We start from the raw sequence: 15,926 nt of genomic DNA, 5'->3' as shown, positions 1-15,926 counted from the left end.
TCATTTGTACAATAATTATGTATAAATGATTTAGTCAGTGTTTGCTCATTGTAAAATCTTTCCTCTCCCCGATTTACATTCTGACATTTATTACATGGTGACATTTTTACCGTGGGCAGGTTATGTAGCTGCTGCTAGCTGTTTTAGCCGTTGGAGACAGCCGTAAACAGCTAATTCCTGTCTGTGAACATTGTTACATTGTGGCAGTTTGCCCAGAGTACCGCGGTCCTCAGAGCTTCTTGTGGGAGGGGTTTCACCACAATATCAGTCATACAGCGCCCCCTGATGGTCTGTTTGTGAAAAGCAATAGATTTCTCATGTAAAAGGGGGTATCAGCTACTGATTGGGATAAAGTTAAATTCTTGGTTGGAGTTTCTCTTTAAGGCTATAAATGTCATAAATCTACAGTATATGCTCCTGTTCTGCTAGCGCTTGTTATTGAATGGTTACTGTTGAGAGCGATATAAGCTAACTGTAATTTCTTTACAGTAAGTTCTTGCATTTAGTATTTGAAATCTGGTACCAATGACATCATGCATGGTGACAGGATTCCATACAGCAGCCATGTTCTCAAGGTAGAGTGCAAAAGAATTTTATATATATGCACTTTTGTGTCACCTATTAACTACTTCCAGACGGTGGCAATTGAAATCTACACCCTGTATGGATGCTGTTATTCCTGCCAGGGCGTAGGTTATACTCACTGCTGCAGCGTATTCCTGCTGCTCCCGCCAATCTCGTCGCTGTCTCCCCGCTGCAGCTCACCCTGCTGTCGGTATGACAGCAGAGCTCCTTGAGCCGGTCAGGAGACAATTTCATTGGCTCATGTGAGCCATTCTCATTGGCTTACATTGATTACAGGGTCAGCAGCCAATAAAAAAGCGTCTCCTGACCGGCTCACAGAGCTCTGCGGTCGTAGAGACGTCAGAGCTCCGTGTGGGCTGAGGCAACGGGTGGTTGGCGTGAACGAATGTGAATGCTTATGTACTATGATTTGTCAGATGGAGGATTCTGACCTCCTTCTGATTTTACCTTTGGTACAAATGACACAAACTATGGCTAAGATAATACTGCAAGGGTCAATATTTTCAGTTTAGTTAGGCCCGGTTAGTTCCTAATAATGTTTACATGACTAGTGAGATGCAGCATTCCATACTAACCAGCCAATAACAGAGTAATCTGCATTCATGTTATTTTGTTTAGAAGAAATATGAGTTTTTCATTCACATTTAACAAATGTTTATCCCTGATATCAAAACTATGCCAGATGGGATTGTTTTTGTTTTGCATTTTTCTTTTTTTTTTTTCTTAGTGAATTAAGAAGCCCCCGACTGCATCCTTAGATCTCCCCAGGGACCAATTATCCCACTGTCTATCTGTACCTTCCTCAAAGTGGTAATGAAGCTTGGATCAAAGTTATTCTCTGACTGCATGGCTGCAGAAGGAACAGCAGTCCTAGCAGATTTCAAGACCCCTAATGAGGGACTCCAGGAATTGATTGAGCTCTGTTTTGAATGCTACACCCATATGAAGTCAATTTAGTGTAACTTTTAATGCCAAGGAGCAAAAGTATACTACCTAGAAGAGGTGCTTAATTTAAACAAAAGCTACAAATGACACCAAATGAAAAAATAGATATCTGTCTGCATTTCAGTCACCTTCTCTCAATTGCATTGATTAATCTAGAACAACCATATCACTAAATTAAACTGCAATGACAGCACAAGCTTGTACAGGTCTACCACTGTGGATCCAGTGAAGAAGCTGAATGAATGGCCAACTACAACTATAAACATTGTTTCATGTTTGTGAGGGACCCAGAGTGTTGAAATCACCCAATGGCTTTTATCTTTGGAAACTACAGTATATAGCTGTCCTGGTTTGCCTGTTTATCAGTTCCCATGAAAAAAATAAAAATAATGTATATTGATCTATTGTAGCTGCACTTTCCAATTTTTTTTATTCTTAATTTATTTATTTATTATTTATTGTATTTATAAAGCACCAACATATTACGCAGCGCTGGACATTAATTTAGGTTACAGACAATATTTAGGGGTGACATACAGCAATATGACAATACAGGAATACAAGAAAACCAGATCACACAGCACAGTATGAGTACAAGGTAATGCTTAGTCAGTCCCTGGAGGGGAGCATGGAGATTAGGCAAGTTAGGTTCACTCAAATGCATAGCATGAGTTCACAGTAATGGAGGTGCATGATCAGGTAGGACACAAAAGGAGGAGGACCCTGCCCAAAGGCTTACAATCTAGAGGGAGAGGTAAGGACACGAGAGGTAGGAGGACCACAGTTCAGCTGTGGGTTTAGAGCAATTGTGAGGGGTGGTAGGCCAGAGTGAAAAGGTGAGTTTTGAGGGCCTTCTTGAAGGTGTTGAAGGAGGGGGCTGCCCTAATGGGTGGAGGTAGGGAGTTCCATAGTGTGGAGCGGCTCTTGAGAAGTCCTGGAGGCGTGCATGGGACTGGGTGATGCGGGGGACGGTCAGGCGAAGTTCATTGGAGGAGCGGAGTGAGCGGCTTGGTGTGTATCTCTGAGTAAGATCAGAAATGTAATTTGGACAGGTTTTGTGGACGGATTTGTAAGTCAGACACAATATCTTGAATCTGATTCTGGACTGGATAGGAGGCCAGTGGAGGGATTAACGGAGGGGAGCCGCCCTGGTGGAGCGATGGAAGGAGTGGATAATTCTGGCTGCTGCATTCATGATGGTCTGCAGTGGGGCTATTCGGGTCATAGGGAGACCAGACAGAAGGGCATTGCAGTAGTCGAGGTGGGAAATTATGAGGGCATGGATGAGGAGTTTGGTGGTGGCAGAGGTCAGGAAAGGGCGAATCTTACAGATGTTACGAAGGTGGAAGTTGCAGGACTTTGTGAGGTTTTGGATATGGGGAATGAAGGAGAGTGCGGAGTCCAGGGTGACACCCAGACAGCGGGCTTGAGAGGTAGGGAGAATGGTAGTGTGGTTAACAGTGACCTGCACATCTGGGAGGTCCAGGGATGACCGGGGTGGGAAGATCATAAATTCCGTTTTGTCTAAATTTAGTTTCAGGAATCTAGCGGAAATCCAGGAGGAGATGGCTGATAGGCAGGAGGAGACCTTGTCCATGGTAGTGGTGGATATGTCAGGGGTGTGGAGGTGGATTTGGGTGTCATCTGCATACAGATGATAGTTAAAATCCATTGAGGAGATAACCTTGCCAATGGAGGATGTGTATAGGGAGAACAGTAGGGGGCCAAGGACCGAGCCTTGGGGGACTCCCACAGAGAGGTGGTTGGGGGTGGACGAGGACTCATTGAAGGAGGTCGTGAAGGAGCGGTTGGAGAGGTAGGATGAAAGCCAGGTCAAGGCGAGATCGTGAATGCCCATGGACTGGAGGGACTGGAGGAGTAGGGGATGATCTACTGTATCAAAAGCTGCTGAAAGGTCAAGGAGGAGGAGAATGGAGTATTTACCTTCAGCTTTAGCTAAGGCAAGGTCATTGACAACTTTGGTGAGAGCCGTTTCAGTTGAGTGGGCAGGCCGAAATCCAGATTGTAGTGGGTCTAGTAGTGAGTTGGCATTGAGGTACTGGGTCAGGCGTTTGTGAACCAGACGCTCAAGGTGTTTTGAGGCAAAGAGGAGGAGGGAGATCGGGCAGTAGTTGGAGGGTAGCAAGGGGTCGAGGGAGGGTTTCTTGAGCAGGGGTAGTACTATGGCCTGCTTGAAGTCTGAGGGGAAGGTTCCTGTGGATAGGGAGAGGTTAAACAGGGTAGTGAGGACTGGGGCCAAATCCGTGAAGTGAGGCTGAAGTAGATCAGAAGGGATAGGGTCAAGGGGGAAGGTAGTGTTATGGGAAGTCTGCAGTAGGTGGTTGACTTCCTCAATGGTAGTGAAGGAGGTGAGGGGAGGATAGGGTGGAGGAGGAGTTGGTTGTGAGCGGGTGGGAGGATTGGATATTTCCTGACGGATGGAGACTATTTTGTTGGTGAAGTGGGGGGCTAAATCTGTGGCAGAGAGGGAGGAACAGAAAAAGGGGGGGTGGGTTTAAGCAGGGAGTTGAAGGTGCCAAAAAGACACCGGGGATTGGAAGCTTGTGCTCCGATGAGCTTGGTAAAGTATTCCTGCTTCGCATGAGCAAGGGCAGTGTGGAACTGCAGCAGGCTAGTCTTGTACTGTAGGAAATCCTGGTTTAGTCGAGTTTTCCTCCATTTTCCTTCATTGGCACGTATTTCCCTCTGGAGGTTGCGAGTATGGGTAGTGCACCAGGGCTGGGGGTTGGTTGCGGCAGAATATTGTCGGAGCAGCTTTCTCTAGGGCTGATGAGAGAGTTTGGTGATACTGAGCTGCAGCAAGATTAGCACAGGTTAGGGTGGGGAGAAGGCATGGAGGGAGTCAGCAAGGACGCCAGGGTTGAGCTTGCGTAGGTCTCGCTGCCATCGACCAGGTGGGTGAGCGGGTAGTTTGGAGGTGCCTTCCGTGAGGAGGTTGAAGGTGAGAAGGCAATAGTCTGAGGGTGGAAATGGTGCGATGTCGAGGTCTGCAATGGTGGTGGATTTAGTGAATATAAGGTCGAGAGTGTGACCTGCAGCGTGAGTGGGGGCGTTGGTGTGTTGTACTAGGCCATGTGAATTGGCTATGGTGAGTAGCCGGGTTACAACAGAGTTCTTGGGTTCATTAATGGGAATATTGAAATCCCCAAGGATGATGGTGGGGAGGTCAGAGGAGAGGATGTGTGGGAGCCAGGAGGCAAGGTTGTCGAGAAATTGTCGTGTGGAGCCCAGAGGGTGGTATAAGACTGCAACAATGGCTGGGAGGGGATTGTAGAGGCGGATAGTGTGGGCCTCAAATGATGTGAATTGCAGAGAGGAAGGTGGAGTGAGGACACGGAATGTGCAGGATGGGGAGAGGAGCAGACCCACCCCTCCCCCTGGCCTGTTGACTGGTCTGGGGGTGTGACTGAGGTGAAGCCCCCCGTAGGAGAGGGCAGCCTCTGCGGCAGAGTCAAATGGGTTGAGCCATGTCTCAGTGAGTGCGAGGATGGTGAAGGATTTGGAGAGGAAGAGGTCATGGACCGCTGTAAGTTTATTGCGGACGGATCTGGCATTCCAGAGACCGCAGGGTAGGGGGAGCATGTGTTTGTAAGTGGGATGGATGGAATGTATTAAAATGTATTCATGGCTGTGGCACCTAAACACAAACTGCAATTTAATAGACACGTCTCTCCAATAAAGTGCTTGAGATGCACTTGTACACAATACAACAGCAAACACAGATAACTGGAATTATTTTTCAGATGAATGTTTCATTTCAAGTAAACCTGCAGTGAGAGGAATATAGAGGCTACAATTACTGACTACCTTCTGAAAATGCTAGCTTCCTGTCAGTCTGATCTTCTGTCTACATACAGTTCTGTATAAAGCAGTGTCCCAGAACCACCAAGTATTTCAATTTTGGTGCCAAGATCTCAAAACAAAACAAGCTTGCCACAAATATTCCAATGAGCAAATGCCTTTGGTTTCTTGCAGGTGCTTTATCTTTAGATTTGGGGATAGTGTATAGGTTAGTGTAAAAGTATTAAGTAGAAAGTTGAAATAATGGGTAGCAAAAACAAAATGGCTACTGGAAGGCAAAGTACAGTATATCCCTAATCAGTTTTTATCTGTATACAACAGGGACTCTTTATACAGACTACAAACATATTAATAAATGAATAGGAATGGAATGTGTTGTTGTGGAATCTTAGTAGCATGGAGTCCAGTTGATGGGGGGGGGGGGGGGAACCCACCAACAACCAAGAGCTGAAGCCGTTCTGTATGGAGTCAATTTGCAGGACTGGTCAACAGTTAGTTATTGCTTGACAAGTGGATCACACCAAATACTTAGAGCATAATTCACTTGGACCACATGCAAATATTGTATTAGATCCTATTTTTTTCAATACTTGCTTGACTAAACATAATTTTTTAACTTGATGATTTGAACTAGTTTTTTTTCTTCATCTACTTTTAGGACTTATCTGAAAATTGGAAGATGTGCGAAGTAAAAGTAATTTAAAAATATAGAACATTTTAAAGGTGTGATAAACTTGACCACTGTTTGTTCTGTCAGATTATGTTATGGATTATGATTGACTACACACAATTACAGACTTTCCCACTTCTCTGATCAAGAGTGATTGGTTCACTGATTATATAGTATACAGTTAGGGAAACAATAGGGTAAGTTTTTGATTCTAATGTTTATTTTTGTCTGCCTTGTCTGTCCTACTAGCAGCGGCAGACAGCAGTAGGCTGACTGTGGTGGGAAACCAAGCACATTTGTTTCCTGAAGCAGGGGTAATGGAATACCACAGTCACTGACAACATGTTAGGGGCATACTGCATTTCTGTTAGTTGAATAGTCAAATTAAACTAAAAGACAAAAAAAAGACAAACACTTATATTGCGCTTTTCTCCTGGCGGACTCAAAGCGTCAAAGCTGCAGCCACTAGGACATGCTCTATAGGCAGTAGCAGTGTTAGGGAGACTTGCCTAAGGTCTCCTGCTAAAAAGGTGCTGGCTTACTGAACAGGCAGAGCCGAGATTCAATCCCTGGTCTCTGGTGTCAGAGGCAGAGCCCTTAACCATTACACTATACAGCCACTGGTTAAGATGGAATCTGTTTTGAGGTACAACCAAGGGCTTTATCTTGCCATGGAGAAAGGCTGGCCACAGATGCATCTGTATGACAATATAGAAGAGAAAATACAATATGCCACATCAAGTCAGCCTCAGGCATGCCCACCAGATGTGTAATGTGTACCACTTGCCACTGCAGCTACAGGAACATTTAGATTTTGTGGAACCTTAAGAGTTTAGCTACCCCGAGTGGGAATAATTACGGCGTGCGCACCCATCCATTGAGCGCACCTGCGCACACGCCCACCCGGCTCCCTGGCCCGTCCTCCTGTCCCAACGGCTGTCCGTGCTGCACATGCACTGTAGCGCAAACGCACGGACACAGGGACAGGATGATGCAGGGACACTTAGGTTTTATTATATAGGATATCGGAGTAGGAAGAAACAAAGTACAAATGAGAGGGACGTAATTTGAAGTATTTTTTCATTAGACTCTGTCTAAGATTTTTATTATTACTATTATTATTTTCTTGCTTGTTGGTGGCTTAAAAGGCACTTTACTGATAAGGTGTGAAAATATCCCCTAGGGAAAGTCAAGATTGCTTCTAATATATAGTATAATATATAAAACTATATGATATAAAAATGGCAGGAGTATACGGCAGAGCTGTGCAGTTGGTACAAAAATCATCCAACTCTAACTCCTCAGTTTATGAAACCACCGACTCCAACTCCAGGTACCCAAAATTGCTCCGACTCCGACGCCACAGCCCTGTTATACGGCAGAATGGTGCTGGATGTTGTATTTATGACTTTATATTATAGACCAGAAACTGTGTTGACTTCTGTGTTTTGTTCTTGGTGAGAGACATCCTTCAAGTGTCAGTATCAAATTAAAAATACTTTAGTGTCAGTATCATATGTGAAAGAGGGCAGCAGCGTATTATATGTTAATAGAATGAATAGTCTTTCCCTTGTCACAGTTTCATATGTCAGATTATGTTTAGGTATATAGGTATATAGAAATATTGGCCCTTAAAGAAAACCCGAGGTGGTTTCTAAGAATCCTATTAGCTCACAGAGGCTGGGTCTGCATATAATGCCCAGCCTCTTTTGCTATTCTGTTTCCCCCAGCCCCCCCCCCCGCGCTCTGCTGTGCCCCCGTAAATCAAACGTTGTGCTAGCGACACGCAGCGTGTCGCCAGCAGGCTGTTTACATCTGCCCTATCACTCTCGACGCTCCCCGCCTCCTCTATGTCACCGCTCCCCGCCTGCGTCCCTTCCCTCCAATCAGCGGGGAGGAAAGGGACGCAGGTGGGGAGAGGTGACATAGAGGAGGCGGGGGAGCGGCGAGAGTGACAGTGCAGATGTAAACAGCCTGCTAGCGATGTCGCTAGCATTGAGTTTGATTTATGGGGGACAGCAGAGCGCAGGGGAGGCCTGGGGGTAGACAGTATAGCAACAGAGGCTGGGCATTATATGCAGACCCAGTCTCTGTGTGCTAATAGGATTCTTAAGGTGGTCACTAAAGATCCAATTTCTAGCGAAAAATCATTCGAGCGATCAGAAATTCTGATCGGATGAAAAATCGTTCACTACACCATAAACGAACCAATTTTTGCTTCCTATCAATCACAACCAACAAGAAAATCCAAAATTTGCTTTTACAAAAATCCAATCGGATGACTATATTTATAATCGATTGTAATCGATTGTGCCCATCAACTGAAATTATTTACAACCAGTTCGATCAGAATTTCTGATCGCTCAAACGATTTTTCGCTAGAAATTGGACCATTAGTGGCCACTTTTAGAATCCACCTCGAGTTCTCTTAACTTTTTACCAAGTTATTTTTTTGTGAAGGTCTGGGAACCAAACATAAATGTGTAAGCAATTTGTAAGGGGATATCACAATAGTCTTATATTTTAACGTACATGATTATTGTGATCCTAAAGAAAAAATATATGTTTGGCCAATTTGCACTGTAAAGATTTTTCAGTGTGCTGACTGTACCAATTCCTATTTCAGATTTGTAGAGTCCTCGAGATTTCTGGAAATAATGTGTATATAAAGGTTCAAACCAGTTCTCAGAAAGAGGCTCAGAGAAAGAGTCCCCTTACAGTTGTCTTGGCAACCCCCTGTGCTGTAACAGTAAAAGAGAATGCACCATAGATTTACTGTATATAAAAGTCACTGTGGAACTATAACTCAGCCATGAATTAGTAGCAGCGAATGATGCAACACCCAAAGACACATTTTGTTCTTTTCTGTGCTTTTCAGGAAATGGACTGGCGGTGATAATGTAAATTGATATAAATCTTCACCAAGTTATCAAATCATTAACAAATAAAGAATATTAACTAAACAAACCACAAGCATAAATTAAATTTGATAAAACCACAACCAATCTCAGGGAATACAATCATATAAAATATTTTACTGATATAGGGGTTGATGCACTTAAAGATAAACCATGACCAATGATTGAACTTCATCCCAATCAGTAGCTGATACCCCCTTTCCCATTAGAATGTTTTTCCTTTTCTCAAATGGATCATCGGGGGCTCTGTAAGGATGATATTGTGTTGAAACTCCTGCCACAGTGTGATGGCTGGACCATGGTGCTGACATCACACTGTGGGAGCTTTGTTGAACTGTGAGAAATAACAGTTGTTTCCAACTGCCAAAAAAGCAAGCAGCAGCTACTTCCACTGACATCACCTGCCAGCAGTAAAAATGTCACCATGTGATAAATGTAAGGATGTAGATCAGGAAGAGGAGAGATTTTACAATGGGCAAACACTGACTAAATCATTTATACATAATTATTGTAAAAATTAAGCACTTTTGTTCATTACCTTATTTTCACTGGAGTTCCTCTTTCACTGTGGTAATACTGCTGTGCGCAAACAGGGCACGGCAACATTACCGTTACTACCGGCAGCAGGTATCGCAAGTAGCGTTATAAGCCTGAAACACGGTACTAGGGTACCATGAGCATTGCTACAGTGAGATGCGTTAGTAACACCATTACCATAGCAACACTCGCGTTACTTGAGCAATGCAGGTGGTGCTAATAGTGTAACTCACGGTAACTTGCTGGTGATAGTAATGATAATATTTTGCAGTGCACTGTCTGCGCACAGCAATATTACCACAGCTAGGTGCATCAACCCCAATATGTGGTACAGACATATGGCAGAAGTCATGAGGTTAACTGTATGAGCACATGATGCTGTGCAAGATTAAAGAATAAATAGAATGCACCCAAATAAGAGATACAATGCGTTTACATTCTGTTGTTCTTCCCATAATTCCCTTGTTGCGTCATTCATTTAACTGTTTGTTTTCCATTTCTCACCATTGTCCCACAAGCATAAGCCCAAAACACGGTACTCAAGTACCATGAGCATTGCTACAGTAAGATGTGTTAGTAAAGCCATTACCCTAGCAACACTCACGTTACTCGGGCAACGCAGGTGGTGCTAATAGTGTAACTCAGGGTAACCTGTTGGTGATAGTAATGGTAATATTTTGCGGTGCGCTCTCTGCGCACAGCAATATTACCACAGCTAGGTGCATCAACCCCAATATGTGGTACAGACACATGGCAGAAGACATGAGGTAAACTGTATGAGCACATGATGCTGTGCAAGATTAAACAAGAGATCCAACCATTTCTGGTAAACATAACCGCCAAATTGGTCAACACCACAATCTGGAAAGCAAGGCATAAAATTCCTAAAGTGTATTGAGCTGGAAAAAGGATGCATAGGGTGTAGACCTAGGGTAGCCCAGTGCGTCAAAAGAGGCAGAAGGAAATTAGAATCAGCTAAATTATACAGTGCCACAAGGGGGTCTATCCTTGTGGGACAATGGTGAGAAATGGAAAACAAACAGTTTAATGAATGACACAGCAAGGGAATTATGGGAACAACAACAGAATGTAAGTGCATTGTATTTTGTCTTTGGATGCTTCCTATGTTTACCCATTCATGCCAGGCTCCTCAGTGTGAGCTGCCTCCAGTTAACCATATTAGGTAGAAAGATCCCTTAGATTGCCACAGCTGTCTGTATTCTGAATGAGCTGCTTCTGAAATGCCGTGCAGCCTTCCTTCCTATTATACATATGGAATGTAATGTTATGTAATTTGCTGTTATGCGTACGTGCTCATTTGCTCTATAGCTAGCACAGTGTAATACACTGAAGATTTACGTGTAAGTAAAATAACCTGTGCTTTGTAAGTGTATACTCCGTAGAAGTATATAATAAAGCCATAAAGCTATTTTCATCCACATTACGCTGTAAAGTCATCATCTCCCTTTAAAAGGCTGCAGAAAGCAGAGACATTTAATTACAAATTCAGCCCCACAAGGGAAGATGTCGGTACAATAATTACATTTTTTTACTTTTTTTAATATCACGCTCCACAACACGACAAAGTCAGCGGAGGCTTCTATTTCCAGAAGGAAGCTTGAAGTTCAAAGGGATTGGAAAGTGTATGGTTATCTGTCATAAAACAGCTGCATGATGAAGAAACTGTACAGGCTCTGCTTCATCATTCGTGCCAATTCAACCCTCCCATACTCTTTTCAGCAGCACCATGCAGGTCCACAGTGTACAGGCTAAGTGGGCTTAATACAGATCCCTCGAGAACAGTCAGTAAATCATCACAATTCCAAATGATGTGAAAAACGACAGGCAGATATTATGAAGACATTGCAGAGGACACAGCCATCACGGAGACAGTGCAGCTGTAGAGAGCAGCCTTTACTTTATTATATAGCTATAATTACATGACAAGATATATTGTAAGGAAAAGTCTGGCTGTTGCACATAGGTACTGTGTCTTTATATTGTATTAACAAAGAGACAAGCCAACAGAAAATAACAGTTTCTATGCCTGAAAAAAGACAACACAAATACAACGGGAACACAAGTGCTATAAATTGTATGTAGTGGTTTCATATGCTTTTAAGAATGTTTATATTTATACTCAGGGCTTTTATACTGCTATAACTGTTATTAAAACTGAACTAAAGTCAGGGTAAAAAAAAAAATAGAATTATAACAAAACTACAGTATGAGCGGTTACAGATTTCCATGCCTGCTCACTATCAGATGCTCTTTTTAGAGGACCACTCTAGCAAAAAAAAAAGTAAGAAGATAAAATCTTAGAGAACTGACAATATTTAGACTAGTCCCTCTCCTCATGAGGTATTCTCAAGGTTTTCTTAAAGGGAACCTGTACTGAGTAAAAATATTTAAAATAAACACGAGGTAACTTCAAATGAACATTACATAGTTACCGTGGCCATCAGTTCCTCTCAGAAGCTCACCATTTTCTTCTGACAATAATCCCTTCCAGTTCTGACAATATATTGTCAGATCTGAAATATATCAGTTGCTGTCAGTAAAATATCAATTGCTGTCAGTTATAGCTGAGAGGACAACTGATGTACCAGGTAATGTCCATGTTTCCCTATGGCGATGTTACAGTTTAACTGTGTGCTGACCAGAAAACTGTTATGGTGTAATGGCCATTTTAAAAATGAAGGACCGAAAATTCCCTTAATCACAGTGAACAAACAGGACGCAGGAGAGGAGAAAGACACTGAGGAGTAGACTACATGGGAGGTAGGTATGACTTGTGTATGCTTATTTTGACTTTTAATTTTCAGTTCAGGTTTTCTTTAAGCATTTCCTGGATGGCAATTGCTAAGTCTAACTGCCAAAATAGCATGCAAGTGAACTGGGAGGCTGGCTAGTATCTAACTATTTTGGCAGTTAGGAAAATAAAATGTTCAGAATCCCGCATGAGGGGATGGATGAGTACAAAACCTGTCGGTTCTCTCAGATTTTAACTGCTTACTTTTTTTTTTTTTTTTTTTGCTGGAATGGTCCTTTAAATAGTAGATAAGTTTAAAACGGGATCAAAAAAGCACCAAAACAACTATGTATGACGAACTACCCTTACAATAAATATTGCTGATATGATAAATATTGCAGTGGAATGCTGATCTAGAGCTTTTATCTGATTGAGTGAGAAAGGAACCTTTTTAACCTTATAAAGCTCACTGGTGGGTTTGGGAAAAGGCTGTTTCAGCAATGAGGACTTCGTGCACACACTGAAGTTATTGGAGGGGCAGTGTGTGAATGTGGAACTGAGTCACTTACAGGCATGGTGTAAGGATTTAGCTCTGTGTATTACAGCCAAATCAGTTGACAAAAATATAAGTATTGATTAGGGTTAGGCATAGATTTAGAGAGTTTCTGTAAAGAGACAGGTATGGGAAAATTAGCTTTAGTTGTTACATTTAGAAGATTAAGGTAATTTATCAGGAAGCTGTCTGTCAAGGAGGGAGTTAAAAGTTGGGCATCAGAAAGGGGTTAACATTAAGGGTAGCTTATGTTTAGGCATCAGAGTGCCTATAATGTTAAAGGGGGGCTGGGGGTTAGTGACAGTTAGGTGCTAACACTAAGTGAGAGCATAGGGGTAGATGTTATAAAAGGGTTTATCACTACGGGGGAGGATAAGGTTAGTTCTCAGGTAGGGGCTAACATTAAAGGACCGCTGTCGCGAAAATCTTAAAATTTAAAATATATGTAAGTATATACAGATAAGAAGTACTTTTATTCCAGAGTAAAATGAACCATACATTACCTTACTCATATGTTGCTGTCAATTATAGTAGGTAGTAGAAATCTGACAGAACCGACAGGTTTTGGACTAGCCCGTCTCCTTATGGTGGGTTCTCAGAGTTTTCTCAAATTTTTAAAAGCACTTAGTGAATTGCAGTTGCTCCATCCAACTGCCAAAAAAGTGTGCAGCGAGCAGGAAGGCTGGTCAGCATCTTTATATAAATCTTTTTCAGGGGCTGTCTTTATAAAGAATAAAGGCCATGCTGAGAATCCCCTATAGCCTAGGTTCTCAACATGTGGTACGCGTACCCCAGGGGGTACTTCTGATGGTTCCAGGGGGTACTTGGTCTTGATGACCTTAACCAAGAATAACAAATTTAGAGTTTTAGAAAATTATAAATCTTATTTTAACAACACCAAATTAGTACTTTAGATAATTAAAAGCTATAGTAAATGCTTGGCAATTATTTAGAGCCAATTATCATGTACTATGATTAAATATATATTTGTCAAGGGGTACTTGTGATAATGTTTACTATGCTAGGGAGTACCTGGTGAGTACAGGGTTTTAAAAGGGGTACAAAGCAATAAAATGTTGAGAAACACTGCCCTATAGAGAGATGGACTAACCCAAAACCTGTCACTTCTGTCAGATTTCTCCTACCTACTGTAACTTACAGCAACTTGGGAGAAAAGTAATTTATGGCTAATTTTACTCTGAAAGAAACATACTTTTTATTTATATGTGTTTACGTATTTTAAATTTTAATATTTTTGCAACAGTGGTCCTTTAAGGGGGAGGACAAAGTTAACAAGTTTAGTTGTCAGATAGGAGCTAACATTAAGGGGAAGGATAAGGTTAGTTGTCAGGTCGGGGCTGAAGGGGGGGTAGGTTCAGGTAGTGGCTAACATTAAGGGGAAGGATTAGGTTAGTTGTCAGGTAGGGGCTGAAGGGGGGGGGTAGGTTCAGGTAGTGGCTAACATTAAGAGGGAGGATAAGGTTAGTTGTCAGGTGGGGGCTGACATTAAGGGGGAGGATAGGTTCAGGTGTCAGGTAGGGGCTATAGGTTCAGGTGTCAGGTAGGGGCTGAAGGGGGGATAGGTTTCGGAGTCAGGTAGGTGCTAACATTAAGGGGGAGGATAAGGTTCAGGTGTCAGGTAGGGGCTGACATTAAGGGGGAGAATAGGAAGGAGTTAGTGCTAAAGTGGTGGATAGGTTTAGTTGTCAGCTAGGGGTTAAAGTTATATGGATAGGTTAGGATAAGGTTGACTGCAGAGATATACTGAAAGAGTTTTCTAAACCCAGGTATTAGAAGTGTCAATCGTCACAGGATGAACTGTTTTGGTAATACACTGTGCTTGCACAGAATTCACTAATGCTGGTTTCATCATGTGTGCTTTTTAATGCTTCTGCCTCTGGATACATTGGCCTCAATTCACTAAGATCATGCTGGAGATAATAAGGCAAGAGAAAACTTACCTCCACACAATGAGAGAGTTATCTTATCTCTTCATTCCTAAAGTTAACTCCTCTGTAGTTAAGTTACCTCCTCTGTAGTTAAGTTACCTCCTCTGTAGTTAAGTTACCTCTTCCGTAGTTATTTTCACACAAAGTTAATTAACTTTAGAATTCTGGAGTTATTTTAAGGATTGACGAGTTAACTTAAAGACAGAAAAGTTAACTTTAGGTTTGCCTGAGGTAAAATGTTTCCTGAATACTACATGCCTCATCACCATGGTGATCACTCTAGAAACGTTATTAAAGACAGGAGATAAGCTTAGTGAATTGAGGCCATTGTGTTTTTCAGGAGTCAGAAAAAAAGTGGTTTAGGTTTCTTTTTCTTTTATTGCTAAAATTTATAGGCAAATCTCCTCTTTTCAGCCAAACTACCAGTATGTCATTCCTAATGTGCTGCAGCATACTGTTATTCGGACAAAGAGCACAGATGAATGAATAGTCCCACCACCATACACTCCCCAAGCACTTATGGCCTCCCAGAGTCCCTCCCTTAGAGCTGTAGTCAGCTATTTCCTACATAAAATTAGAACAACATCTGCCACTGCTATTACTTTGCAAATAAAACAGTAAAGATTTTATTAAAAAAAAATCCTGCTGAGTGAGTATCTATCTATGGTGAAAACTTGCTGGAAACTTTATTTTTGCTCTAGATTATTAAAACGAGCATTTCTTATGTATTATGTACTTTGCTAGCAGCTCTGGTAGATGACTCTCTGTACCAAGCACAACCCAAAACAGAAGTTTTTCTAGCATCCCTAAGGACCCTGTCTCACTGGTCTCACTAGTTTCATTACCTAGCTGCTAATCATAGCAAGAAGCTGCTGCCACTAGTTGCTTACTTGCTAGCACTAGCTACTGGTGGCTTGTGCCAATGACCATTGCATCGCTGAGAAATCCCAAGAGTCAGATCATCTTCCCCAAGTGCAGGTCGATCCCACTGTTCTCCACCTTACCTCTCTCTCCCTGTTGTGCCTTCATCACTCCGCACGCACACACACTCCCCCTCCTCTACCGCAACAGAACCCACCCCTAACCTCTAGGCCAGGGCTGCCCAATGCGTGGATCGCGATCTACCAGTAGATCGCGAAGGACTGCTGGGTAGATTGCGTTGGCATTTTAAAATAGTACGCCAGACGCTGACTAT

At 42.5% G+C, this 15,926-nt stretch overlaps 1 protein-coding gene across 14 annotated transcripts in view; it reads right to left on the bottom strand.

The window, feature by feature from the left end:
• DLGAP3 (DLG associated protein 3) overlaps positions 1-15,926 on the bottom strand; it is a 541,562-nt gene that overhangs the window by 397,326 nt on the left and 128,310 nt on the right. The window contains exon 1 of one of the 14 annotated variants that reach the window (XM_068269128.1): positions 13,286-13,304. The exons of 11 other annotated variants lie outside the window; for them this stretch is intronic. The gene's annotated coding sequence lies outside the window, so the exon portion shown is untranslated. Of the gene's footprint in view, positions 1-9,981; positions 10,021-13,285; positions 13,305-15,926 lie in introns of those variants that run through there. 2 more of the 14 variants (XM_068269129.1, XM_068269125.1) reach the window with 2 other exon arrangements.

Source organism: Hyperolius riggenbachi, chromosome 2 (assembly GCF_040937935.1).
Source record: "Hyperolius riggenbachi isolate aHypRig1 chromosome 2, aHypRig1.pri, whole genome shotgun sequence".
NCBI lineage: Eukaryota > Metazoa > Chordata > Amphibia > Anura > Hyperoliidae > Hyperolius > Hyperolius riggenbachi.
The sequence above is the reverse complement of the archived record's forward strand: the minus strand, read 5'-3'. Positions and strand labels throughout refer to the sequence as shown.